Source organism: Xenopus laevis, chromosome 6S, assembly GCF_017654675.1.
Source record: "Xenopus laevis strain J_2021 chromosome 6S, Xenopus_laevis_v10.1, whole genome shotgun sequence".
In the NCBI taxonomy this organism is placed as follows: domain Eukaryota; kingdom Metazoa; phylum Chordata; class Amphibia; order Anura; family Pipidae; genus Xenopus; species Xenopus laevis.
The window spans coordinates 125,969,692-125,984,325 of record NC_054382.1 but is presented as its reverse complement, the minus strand read 5'-3'; positions in this window follow the sequence as shown (position 1 = coordinate 125,984,325).

The following is a 14,634-nucleotide window of genomic DNA, read 5'->3' as shown; positions in this document are numbered from 1 at the left end:
ATACTGTTGAGATTTGTCCTTGTTGGTAATGAGTCACAGGGTGGTGGTCAAGTGCACATACACACTAAATTGGGGCAATAATGTTATTACTAAATTTAGAGAATCTCTTAAAGGAGAAGGAAAGCTACGGAGGCATTTTATTGCCAATAGATTAGCTGCAATAGTGCAAGCTAGAATGTTATATTGATTCTGTAGAATGTTTTACCATACCTGAGTAAAAAGCTCTAGAAACTCTCTGTTTGTTTAGGATAGGAGTTGCAGTATTAAAATGGTGTGACATCACTTCCTGCCTGAGTCTCTCCCTGCTTTGGGCTCAGATTACAGCAGAGAAGGGAGGGAGGGGAGGAGCAAACTGAGCATGCTCTTGCCCAGGGCAATGAGGTTTAAGCTGAAGGCAGGAAGTCTGATACAGAAGCCCATGTGTACACAATAGAAGGAAAGAAATGCAGTGTTTCTTTTGACAGGGGACTCAGAGCAGCACTACTTTGGGGGTTTACTGGTATATTTAGATGTACCTTCATGACAAGGCTTATTTAGTTTTAACCTTTCCTTCTCCTTTAACAGAAATGTTGTGGCGTTAGGCTGTGTAGGACAAATTGTGCATACCTCTGCACACGTCCGTTTTGGTATGATCCCTCTAGATATTCATGGTGCAGTTTCAAAGTTTTTTTATATTTTCACAGTTAGAGTTGAACGCCTCAAAGAATTTTGTGATTTTGTTGGGCAAGAGTGGAAGGAAGTTCTTAGCTCTAGCAACGTCAGGTGGTTATCTTTGTTACCAGCCTTAAGAAGAATTCTTGACCTTTACCCAGCATTAAAATCATTTTTCTTGTCTGAAGACAAATGTCCAATTGTCTTAAAGAGATGGTTCTCTGATCCTTGCACTGAGCTTTGGCTACAGTTTTCTAACGCAACCCTGCCTCTTTTTCATGATACTATTAAGAAGGTGGAAACACAAGAAGGAACTGCTGTTGAGTCTTCATTGATTGTAAGTGAATTAGTTTGAAGGATGACTGCATGAAAAGATAAGAAAGAGAATTTTATCCCATCTGTGATAAAAGCCACACTGACTTGGCTTGAAGAAGATGGCTTGTATACCAAAGCGGACTCCCTTCATGTTTCTAATGACTTTTACAATACAGGCGTAGATTACTTGAATGTTTGGTGTGTTTTACTAAAAAATTTACCTGATAGGCAGTCCTTTGAGGAGGCTGTTCAGTTTTTTAAGAGTAAGTCAGATCTATTAGATATAAAGGGGGATGACTTGTTTGATGAAATTAGTTGTTTAAAATGTTTTACAACAGATACAAAATTGCAGGAATGGAACTCTGATAATCTGTCAATTTGTGAGAGATGGAGTCTGATTTTTCCCATTTTAAAGAAAAGATGGTTCCTTGTCTTGAGTTACAAAAATTGGTAGAGATAACACCTTGTTTGCCTGGAAGTAATGCACCTGTGGAGAGAGTTTTTTCTGCTATGAACATGATGTGGACCTCCAATCGATCACGTTTATGTGTACAGTCTGTTAATTCTATGCTTACAGTATTGGTAAACTTTCCAATGACATGCCAGGAATTTGCCGCTGAATTAGCAAGTAGAAAAGACGTTCTTGAAAAGATACACTGTTCTGAGAAATATAAGTGTTAGGTATTATGACTTGTTTGGCCTAACTCAAATGCCAACAGCAGCAGTATTTAAACTGTTTTCTAATTCTAATTATCTTTGCATTTGAACTGTGTAACCAGGTTCCAGGGCCATGTCCAAGCATCTTCTTCAAGACAGGTTTCAATCCAGGGGTAGGGTTGCCACCTTTTTTTAAAAAAAAATTTACCGGCCAGTGATGGGGGGCGGTAACGCCGTGACGTAAAAAGGGGTGGGCCACGGGTAAATGGGCGGGTTGTGATGTAAAAAGGGGCGGAGCCGTGTGCAGTGTGATGTGAAAGGGGGCGGGGCCCCATCGCAAGAGGGGCAAAAGACGAAGGAGGGGTACATTTCTGGCGGAGGGCCAAGGGCTTTTGTTATAGGTATTACAAATTACCGGCAGCTACATTGCCGGTAAATTTGTAATCCGGCCCTGGCAGGTATTTTACCGGCTAGGCCGGTAAAATACCGGCTGGGTGGCAACCCTAATCCAGGGCCATGCCCAGGTGCATTTAAGCTATTTTCTAAGTATCTTTATCTTTAAGTATTTTGAACTGTGAAGTTGTTTCCAGGCAACAAGGCCATCTTCTTCAAGACAGGTTCCAGGGCCATGCCCAGGTGCATTTAAACGATTTTCTAAGTATCTTTATCTTTAAGTATTTGAACTGTGAAGTTGTATCCAGGTTCCAGGCCAGGGCTATGTCCAGCAGGCAGCAGTTTAAATACATGTATTGCTGCTGCCTGGGCATAGCCCTGGAACCTGGACACAAGTTCAAATTCTTAAAGAACTGAAGTTACTTAGAAAACAGTTTAAATACAGTTTAAATTTTAAACTGTATTTAAACTGTTTTCTAAGTAACTTCAATTTCCAAAAACAATAGTTTTTTTGTGATGTCCCCCCACTCTGATCTAAACACACCCTTTCTATACCTATAATGGAAAAGTATTCAAGGTTGTTATTACAGTATAAGTGAACGTGTTTAGCCACATTTGTCTCATTATTTTATATATGTTATTGATGTGTTCTCAAACTCTCTTTCAGGGTTCTGCCTGTTTGGCCTACATACTGTTTGCCACAATGGAGGCAGGATATTAGATATATTACATTGCGTGTGTTACAGTTAATATACTGTTTTATTTTGTGAGTTTCCTTAGTGGTGAGTGAGGTAAAGTTATCACTTACCCTGACATATTGACAAGTAATACATATAGATGATCCACATCTGAAAGAGCCTGTATGTGAAAGCCATGTAGGTTTTATTCTTGTATGGATCATACTTGGAGATAAGATATTTCTCAGAGTCTTAGCTTTTCTAGATACAAATTGGAAGCCATCTTGTAAGATGGTGTCTAGCACAGGATCAGTTTTTAGTATAGTTAAATTCTTTTTTATGATGTTTACAATCTCAAAATATTGTTGACTAAATGTCAAAATGCATGATACTGAGTTGGATTTCGGGTCAGGAGCGGATTTTGTTATCATAAATCGTTGTTTGTATTTTCTAAAGTGTGTTTCTTTTTGTATACAGGGCTTTAAAGAAGGTTCTTACTAGATTAGGCATGTCCTATCCTCTAGTTAGGAGCCTATCTCTAAATTCACAGGATTTGTCAACGAAATTGTCAAAGTCTGAGCTTTGTTCTTTGCTTAATAACAGTATGTCCAAAAACGCGATAGTATGTGGGTGTGTCTTGTAAGTGAATATTAAATTCAAAGTGGTTAAGATATTCAAAAAATTGTAGAATCTGTTTTGTTGGTCCCTGACCAAATGAGAATGATGTCATCGATGTAGCGACCGTAAAACTGGATATAAGAATGAAAGGGGTTGGACTCATGATATATCCTAGTCTCCTCCCACCATCCCATGTATAAATTGGCGAAGGAGGGTGCGAATTTGGCCCCCATTGTTGTCCCACACTTCTGTAGAAAGAAGTTGTTGTCAAAAAGAAAGAAATTGTGAGACAGTAGATATTTGATAGCATCCAAAATAAATGTTTTCAGGGTTTATGAATAGGTGCTGTGTGTGTCTAGATGATGTGCTATTGCTCTGAGACCCATAGTGTGGGGTATACAGGAATAAAGTGATGCTACATCAATAGTGATCCATGTGTATGTGGTGTGCTCACACTACTTCTACCCAAGGGAAACTCAAATGCAGCAGGTAGATTCCTACTCACATATAGGCTATCTGCCTGGTGGGTGAGTTAGTTAATTACTGTACCTCTGACACTGGTAAATAAGTTAATGTAGAGAAAAGGGATTCCCAGCAATGTTCTCAGCAGCTGGCAACTAAGTGTAAGTTTACCTTTCTGTGCCACAATTCACATGACGCCCTCTGGATTATTCTGATAACGGTTTTCTCCAGGTCCCTCTATAAGGATATTGGTATCAATGGAAAACAGGGGCCTATTATGAATGTAAGGTACAGTTATGCTAATATATTTAATTCTAGCAAATAATCTTCATTTATATTTGTAATAAGGACAATAGGGATTTGCAGTGCTGAGCTTGAGATCCTGTAGAGGTCAATATTGAGCCACAATTCTACTTGTTCTAGTAGATGTTACCAATAACACATATTATGCACATAATAACTGAACATATTTATTTTCTGTAATTTATAGCACCAACACATTTCTAACGAGCTTTACAGAGATTGTACACCATTCACATCAGTTTAGCATAGAAAAAATCTTATGTTATGTCAAGATTTGGAATGTCACATGTGAAATAACTGGGGTATTTAGTGATGCAGGGGCCCAAATCAAAACAAGTGAAAAAAGAGCAGTTCTATGCTTTTTATTGGTTCATTGCAGGCAAACAATCAAATAAAACATCCAGAAAAGTTCAATAAGTGATGTCCAACCTGTGAATCTCCAACTGTTTCTAAAATATGACTCCCAGCTTCCCTCGTTAGCTTATTGGATTTGATTGGCACATGTGCTGAAAATAAAATCTAACATTTTGTTTTTATAATTGGTGGTGTCTAGTGCTGGAGGGGCACCATAAAATTGTCCCGGAGGCTTCCCCTCTACATTTTTTTGACAAAATTAATGGTTTGAAGGTTTTGTGAAACAAACTGTAGGCAATTTGCCCATCTCTTCTTCCTATGAAAAACATCCCAGAGGTACAGATTGTTGGATTAGATGCCCCCCGCAATGAGACTAATTGGCACCAGTGACTTCTGTGATTTGTGGACGTTCTTCATACTGGTAGACTCCATAGTGGCAACCAGAAATCTACTGCTTAAAACTGGACAATTCTGGCAAGGATAGAACAAAAAATACATTGGAGCGAATTTAGTAAAGTGCAAATTTTCACCTGCAAAGGCTTTACCACACTTTGCACCACTTTGCCAGTTGCAAACTTTTTCTAACCATCATTTCCGCCTAGCGAAACTTCGTTAGTACACTTACACTTAGGTGAATTTGAATAGGGCGGGCAGGGGCAATCCTGCCCAATTTGCCTCCCGAGGCGGCCTTAGTTTTTGCCACCCCCCGCCTTCCCACGACACTCACCTTCAGCGCCAGACGGGGGTCGGGGGGGTCCACGTCGCTAGTGCCAATTGCGCTCTCTGCACTAGAAGAGCCGAATTTCCGGGTTGAAAAATGGAAATTCAGCTCTTAGTTACCAGGAGCAGCATTTTTGCAGCCTCTGGCAACCAGGGGGGCGCTAGCGCCTGAGGCGAGTGCCTCAACTCGCCTCATTGGCGGAGTGCCACCGGGTACATATAGGTCATATATATGTCTTTATTAGAGATGTTGGTGCAAATGCTTGAAGTGGCCACTTATTATTACACATGTCCAAGGAAGCAAAATTAAGATAAAAGAGATCCTCTAATGTCCTAGACATGAGCCCACCCTAAAACAAATGTGGCCTGCCCTTCAAATGGTAAAAAAAAAAGACAATCCTGCTTTAAAATATGAATAGATAGCAAATCAGATAGCATCTCAGATCAGCCATCTAGGCTAAGCATTTAGATGTGCCACAACTCATAGCAACTTAGTTCCCGTCTCTTTGTTCTGCCCAAGGGCCTTCCTAGCACCATTTAGTTACAGACCGTATTGTAGAAAGTCTAAGGCCACGGCTGAAAAACAAGATGGACTGGAATGTGACAGTGTAGACTTCAAAAAAGAGTTACTATTCAAGAGTTCTCTCAGACTCTGAACTTCTAACAACTTAAAATGATTTGAGTCTAGTAGGGCATGATTACCCCATGAAGTTTCCTTACAGGTCACCATGTAGGGACAGCACTCAGATCCTGCTTATCAGCATATTTATCTGGCCAAAGGTTTTGCAGTTGATATCTATCATTGTGACACCTGCATTGCTTATCAGTGAGTCAGAAATATGGCAACCCTTGTTTCATTTTATTCAAGGCTCTCAGCAAGGAATCCTTGGAAGAACTAAAGCCTATAAAAAGCATATAGCTAAAACGTACTATATCAGCACAGAGTTTCAGCCCTGTTAATGAAATTTTGAATGCTTTCAAAGTTGTCCCCAGCAGCTCCCCATTTTGGCATCTTGTTAGGCCGTCTTTTGTGTGTCAGCGGCACTGCACATGCTCAGTGTGCTCAGGGCTGCATTTGAGAAGATACACTTAAGGTGGCCATACATGCACCAATATTATCGTACAAAACAAATTTTTGTACAATATTCGGTGCGTCTATGGTGGGAGACGAGCCGACCGATATCGGCAGAAGGTTTGGAATATCTGCCACTGTTAGTGCTGAATCATCAGATACAGGTAGAATTCTATTGTTTCTCTCTGTATATCTGATGATTCAGCTCTACACGTGTGTGTTGTATTGAATAATTTTTCTTGGAAACATTTTTTCCAGGAAAGATCATATTTGTTATGTCTGTGGCCACCTTTAGGGATTGTCTAAAACATTAGATCAATATACAATTGTCATAGAAGCCAATGCTACAGGACTGATGCCAAATAAACTGTTTTTTGAGCTACCATGTAATGTTAACCTGATTAATTACTAATCAGCCTTGTAAAGAGAAACAATAGATAAATGGGTAACCTCTGAGCTTATTTGGTCTATCTTTAGCTCTAGCTCTCGTCATTAAAGGGGTAGTTCACCTGTTAAGTTAACTTGTCATATGCTATAGAATGGCCAATTCTAAGCAACTTTTCGATTGATCTTCTTTATTTATTTGTTATAGTTTTTTAAAATTATTCTTCTGACTGTTTCCAGTTTTCAAATGAAGGTCACTGACTCCATCTATAAAACAAATGCCCTGTAAAGCTACACGTTTATTGTTACTTCTCTTTTTTATTACTCATTTTCTTTTCAGGCCTCTCCTATTCATATTCCAGTCTCTTATTCAAATCAATGCATGGTTGCTAGGGTAGTTTGGACCCTAGCGACCAGAATGCTAAGCTAAATAACTCAAAAACCACAAATAATAAAGAATTAAAACCAATTGCAAATTGTCTCCGAATATCACTCACTAAATCATACTAAACGTTACTATTAAGTTAACACAAGGTGAACAACCCCTCTAAGTTCTGACAGATGCTATAGGGAGCTACAGTCAGATTAATATCCACTTCATCCCAATATCCGGAATAAGCTTTCTGACTAAACATGACAGGGTCCCAGTTGTTACCATGTTTGCTCACAAGGCTAGTGTGCAGCATATTGACAAAGAAAACTTATGGTTTAACCATTATCTTTCTAAAACAAGAGGTAGATTTATTCTGGTTGTCCCAGTAACTGTCACAAAGTTCAGGCTTGAGCTGGTACTGTCTATTTGCTCAGTGAGATAACAGTAATAGACCCACCTTTCTATCTGAAAGGAAAGTGAGTTCCCATGAAAGCAGCATACCCCTGTGTCTGAATAAACTGATATTGTACCTAAAGCTATGCCGATGGGCAACTGGATTTAAATAGGTCCACTGGATCCTGGGTGTTCTGAAGACACACTTTTGAGTCTAAAAACAAGTAAATAATAATAGAACAGAAATAGATATAATAGAGCAAGATGTCATGTAATGCCCAGAGAGAATACACCTCATGTCCCAATCCCATAGGCTTAAAATTCATCAGGCAGAACTCAATTAATTTAAAGGGGAACTACCAAAAATGAAAATATAAGCTTCAGCATACTGAAATAAGAAACTTTCTAAATACAATCAATTAACAATTCTGTACTGTTTCTGAAATAATCAAGTTTATCTTCACTAGCCCTCTCTCAGCATCTGTTTCTCTTCATTCTCTTTTCATGTAGGAGTTGAGTGTCAGATATTCATTGACAGTTAGATCCAATATCCAACTGCTATATATTTCAATATATATCTACAATAGATAATCAGAATGCAAATTTGAGAATCCTTACTATCAAGGTGGATATTCTGTTAGCATTAGCTCTAGCAGCAAGAGGAGCTGAACTAGCACTTATTCACATAACAGACCCATGTCTTTCTTCAACCCCAAGTGGACGAACCATTTCCAGTTGAAATTGACTTAATAAGAGATGAGGAAGGTTTATACTTGATTCACTGTATCAGCTTTATCCACCAATTTAGAAGAATCTAGAGAAATGAGAGGTGATATGTCACAATTACTCATGACAACAAGAAATCCTTTTCATCCTGCTAAAGTAAACACAATTAGAAGGTGGATCCTGTATGCTATAAGTCATGCCTCAGTTGATATTCAAAGGACACTCGCAAAGACAGGGGGCTCCAAACTTTTTTTTCACCGTGAGTAACTTAAATGTAAAAAGTTGAGGAGCAACACAGCATGAATAGTCCCTGGCAATGCCAAATAAGGGCTGTAAGTGGCCATTGGATAGCACCTATGTGGATTGGCAGCCTACATGTAGGGGCACATTTACTAAGCTCGAGTGAAGGATTCGAATGATAAAATCTTCAAATTTCGAAGTATTTTTTTGGGTACTTCGACCATCGAATAGGCTACTACGACCTTCGACTTCGACTCGAACGATTTGGACTAAAAATCTTTTGACTATTCGCCCATTCGATAGTCGAAGTACTGTCTCTTCAAAAAAAACTTCGACTACATACTTCGGCAGTTTAAACCTACCGAGGTACAATGTTAGCCTATGGGGACCTTCCCCAGCACTTTCCTAACCTTTTTTGGATCAAAGTAAAATCTTTCGATCGATTGCTTAAAATCGTTCGAGTCGAAGGATTTTATCGTTCGATCAAATGATTTTTACTTCGATCGATCGATTGAAGGATTTGCGATAAATCCTTCGAATTCGATATTCGAATTCGAAGGATTTAAATTCGAGGGTCGAATTAGAGGGTTTATTAGCCCTCGATATTCGACCCTTGATAAATGTGCCCCGTACTGTTTGGCAGAACGTCTGGCTTTTATATAACCAAAACTTGCCTGGAATTCAAAAATAATCACTTGTTTTAGGCCACTGGGAGCAACATCCAAGGGGTTGGTGAGGGAGATATTGTTTGTGATCCACTGGTTGGTGATACTTGCCCTAAGATCAGTTACAACTACAAAAGCAGCATCAAAAGATGTTCCACCTATTATACATAAAGCAGCCATGTAGTCCTCTCAGTGGACTTTTTCTAAATACTGCTGGTGTGTGCTATTCTACCCAACAGCTGTTGCTAGGTAGTATTCTCCCAATGAACAAAGAGGAGTTTGCAGGAATCTATGATCTGCAAAATCTATTTGCTCTAGGGAATAAGGTAACATCAAGTTGATAGTGGTTATACTGTAAATATTCGATGCACAAACAGTACCCGTTTTACTATATTTTAATATATACAAAAATACCTTTCCTTTTCTCTATAGGGTTTAATAAACCAGCATTAATCTAGCAGAAAAAGATATAATGCAGAAGATATTTCCTTTGAATAAGATACAGGCTTATCATCATCATCTGCAATTTATCCCACTTAAAAAATGACAAAATATCTCAGACCAATTATGGTTATCAGACGTTAGTAAAACAAAGTATTTTGTTACAATTGCACATGTCTTACTAAAGTTTATCAGTTCAATAAAAGATGTACTGTTTAACCAACAAAAATATGTTTCCAAAATGTACTTCAATACAAACTAAATAAAAAAAAAATAGCAATAATAATATTTAGGGTAAGGGCACACCTGGAGATTCTGGGAGATTTAGTCGCCCAGGGACTAATTGCCTCTTTTTTGGGGCGAATAATCTCCCTGAACTGCTTTCTCGTGTCTTCCACCGGCTTTAAGGAAAAAACGCCTGTGCCAATGCACTCGCAGCGCTTTGATTTCCAGGAAAGGTGAACTATTGTGAAAATGTCCCACCAATCCTTCGAAATTATCGTGGGGTTAGTGGGATTCGAACGAATCCCAGGTTAAAAAATCTTTATCGGTCCCAGTGCAATCTATCTATGATTGCAGCTACTCTTTGTTTTCCTGGCAAATGGTCTTTTTAGTTGATGGACAATTCATACGAGCGTACAATCGGGTTGAGATAATCGTGGTCTCACGATGACGATCGGATCTTTTAATAATCTTAACATCTATGGGCAGCTTTAGATCCTATATATCTCATCTGACACCCAACTGCTGCATGAAGACAGAATAAGGAAAAACAGATGCTGAGAGAGGAATAGTAAAGATAAACTTGGTTTTTTCAGAAACTATACAGATTATATTATTTCACTATGTTGAAGCTACTATTAGATTTTCACGATAGTTTCTTTTTAATAATAGCCATCACCAGCCTGCCAAATTTTTGTCAGGAACAAAATCTTGCAATATAACAATATATATTGCTAATTTGGAGCCAAGTGCAATAATTGAGCCACAGCTGGCCACTGGGACATAAAAGAATAATTTGCAATCTCTGACCAAGATTCCTTAAGTGAGAGTTAAAACCTTTCAATTTTAGGGAACGCTACTGTTGAGAAGGTTTCATTGCACCGCTCCCTACTAATTGAGAAATAATTACACATTTATATGATTCCAGGTATCTGATCTTGAACTACAGATTAATATTCAGTTCTAATATTCTGTTTTCAGAATACATCTAGATGATTTTACAGGATCCATAAAGCTCGATGCCCTTTAAGAAAGACTGTGTACAAACCCTGAAAGCAGGAAGAACAACAAAAATTTTGTCCTATCAAATTTGTACAAAGTGTCACCAACTTTGCTCAGTAGCAGATAAGATTCCGCATATCTCTAAATGCAACTCCAGTAGCTTCACCCTCGTGTTGGAAAGAACAATTGGATAGAATACAGTGTCTCTGTTTTCTGCTAATGTTTCTAATCATATTATGATCAAACCAATAACAAAGCAATAGAATTATCTGACCCAGAGTCGTAGTGCTTATGGCTTGTCAAGGATTTTTTAAACACATCACGGTTAAGTAGTTGGATTCTTTGCAGCAAAGAACACGTTAGTTACACATTGTACACTTTCATCTGTTCATCTTTCCCTGTCTGGATTCCTTTGCAGAAAACACTCCAAAATTCTGTTCCACAGCCTGGAATAGGTCACGTAGTTTCCAATGTTTATAAGGCTATGCCAGAGAAAATTTGAGCTTTAGGGCAGAGACACACACTGCTATTTCGGGAGAATAGTCGCCCAGCGACTTTGGGCAACTAATCTCCTCCAAACTGCCTTCCCGCCAGCTAGAATGTAAATTGCGGGTGGGATGGTACTCGGAACGCTTGAGGCAACTTTGGGCGACTTCCGAAAGCTGAAGCCATCCAAATGCCATCCCGGCATTGATTCATTTTCTAGCCGGCCGGAAGGCAGTTCTGGGAAATTAGTCGCCCGAAGCGATTTGTCGCTGGACGACAAATCTCCCGAAATAGCAGCATTTGTCTCTGCCCTTAAAGGAACTTTTCAGTGTAAAAATAAAAAACTGGGTGAATAGATTTGTTTCTAATGTAGTTAGTTAGTCAAAAATTGAATGTATAAGGGTAGAGGCAATGCTATTTGGGGGAGATTAGTCACCAAGCGACAAATCACCTCTTCTTTGGGCAACTAATCTCCTTGCAATGCCTTCCTGCCGGCTAAAATCTAAATTGCCGGCGGGATGGCACTCGGATCATTCGTTTTCAGAAGTTGCTCAAAGTTTCCTCGTGAGGCAGCTTCGGGCGACTTCGGAAAACAAAATGCTCCGAGAGCCATCCAGCTGGCGATTTAGATTCTTGCTGGTGGGAAGGCTTTTCGGGGAGATTAGTCACCCGAAGAAGGGCGATTTGTCGCTGGGTAACTAAATCTCCCCAAATCTTACCGTGTGTCCTTACCCTTAAGGCTGGAGTGACTGGATGTCTAACATAATAGCCAGAGCAGATTAAAGGTATGGAGATCCAAATTATCTGGAAAATATCTGGAAAACCCCAGCAGTTAGGCAGTTAGATTTAGACCAAGAGAGTGACCTCAATAATCTTACTCAACAATGTTACTATTTTGCTTGGCCACATGAAGGTGAATTAAGGTTAGATTTGAGTGTGAAAGCTAATTTGACATATAAGCTATTTTTGGAACTATAACATAACTCACATGTTGATTTTATATGTGTAAAATCCCTCCAAAATTCACAGGCATTAAGTGTTAAAGGGATACTTTCATGGGGAAAACATTTTTTTTTCAAAATGAACCAGTTAATAAGGCTGCTCCAGCAGAATTCTGCACTGAAATCCGTTTCTCAAAAGAGCAAACAGATTTTTTTATATTCAATTTTAAAATCTGACATGGGGCTAGACATATTGTCAATTTCCCAGCTGCCCCTGGTCATGTGGCTTGTGCTCTGATAAACTTCAATCACTCTTTACTGCTGTACTGCAAGTTGTAGTGATATCACCCCCCTCCCTTTTTGCCCCCAGCAGCCAAACAAAAGTACAACGGGAAGGTAACCAGATAACAGCTCCCTAACACAAGATAACAGCTGCCTGGTAGATCTAAGAACAGCACTCAATAGTAAAAACTCATGTCCCACTGAGACACATTCAGTTACATTGAGAAGGAAAAACAGCAGCCTGCCAGAAAGCATTTCTCTCCTAAAATGCAGGCACAAGTCAAATGACTGGGGGCAGCTGGGAAATTGACAAAATGTCTAGCCCCATGTCAGATTTCAAAATTGAATATAAAAAAATCAGTTTGCTCTTTTGAGAAATGGATTTCAGTGCAGAATTCTGCTGGAGCAGCACTATTAACTGATGTGTTTTGAAAAAAACATGTTTTCCAATGACACGATCCCTTTAAGCTTTCTCAACATATTTGATGTCACAGAGGAGTTCCATGACCACATACATTGAATCATATGAATTATATCAAGCCCATACTGACAATCTGGCCATTAGGGAATATGCCCGATGGGCATCTGAAAGGAGCCAAAGCAACAGAAGGTGAAACCGCAGAAGGGAGCTGAAGAAAGCCCCAGAGGAGAATGAAAAAGCTGCTGTCGCAAAGGAGGAAGAAGACTGCCTGCCAAACCTTAAAGGTAAGTTCCCCTGAATATCAGTGATTTTTTTTTACATTTACTTAACCCCTGGCCACCATTTATTTTCTTTTTACATTTATGGGGGACCCTGGCGACCAATATTTTTTTCAACTTGTGGGAGAGCCCAATGTATGTGTGGCGCTATATATAAGTAGAAGACCGTTGTACTTTTATATGTGGGCTGCTTTGATTTTTTTTTCCAGGGCTGCTTTTTTACTCCCAGTCCAGTTCGGAATGATATTCTTATACTGTAACTATGAATGATCCTCTATGTTGCAAAAACATTTGATTGATTCAAACAATTTACCTTTTTAAATCTAGCCAATAAAGAATGAGAATGTGCTGAGCCCATTGTGCAAATTCCACAAGGGAATCACTTAGAAATTGTTAATTTTTAATGAAGGGAATAGCCTTCAGCCACTCGGGTTAATGATTTAAAAAATCTGTCTCATAGAGTTTTCAGTCTAATACCGTGCAAATTTACATTGCTCTTCCAAAAGTCAGAGTTTTTAAAAAATGGTCCCTGGTAATGCAGAAGGCGGGACCTCATCTGAGGACAATTTTACATTTCAGGAATGTCCAGTTTGTCACCCACCAACTGTTACACAATATATTATGTCCTTTGTACTCGAATCAACAATATTCCTCCAGGAGCCAGATCAGATTTTGGATAGACACTTTTGCTGTCCTAAAGAGGCCAGTTTAAAGGGCATGTAAAGTCTAAAATAGAATAAGGCTAGAAATGCTGTATTTTGTATACTAAACATAAACATGAACTTACTGCACCACAAGCCTAATCAAACAAATAATTTATGCTTTCAAAGTTGGCTACAGGGGGTCACCATCTTGTAACTTTGTTAAACATCTTTGCAAGACTAAGACTGTGCACATGCTCAGTGTGGTCTGGGCTGCTTAGGGATCGTCATAAATTATCAAAACAGCACAAGTCAAATAATATCTGCCAGAAATTGATACAGCAAGACTGATTAATAATCAGAATATACAGACTGCACTGGGTCCTGTGTTATCATGTAATCTAATATGGATTTTACAGATTTTTTATTATTTAATACAAACTTTGTCCAACTCTGCAGAACCAACAAACAAAGCGGCTTGAGTTCTGCATGGCTGGGAAGTAAGGCGGGGCTCCCCCTGCTGTACATAAGTATGATTGTTTCCCTGCTCAGCAGTTAGGGACCATCTGACAATTCCTATCCACAGCAGTAAATGAAGGGAGGATTTCACTGCATACAGTCAGGTACACATTTTTAAATTAAAGTATATTGGAGATAGGTTTCTTTTTCATTAAAGAAAGTAAAAATGGGATTTTATTTTTTTGTCTTTACATGCCCTTTAAGAATGAAAATTGTTTTCATCATTAAAAAAAACCCTTTCAAGCAAACTTACGAGGATTGCTGAGCTTTTTCTGTCACAACCCACGCAGGGTTTCCTCAATGACTCCAAGAGCAATCTTAAATAAGACTTAGTAACTAATACAACAATGTTTTTATATATATGTGCAACTTTTATTAGGAGTAAAGGGAGTCTCTGG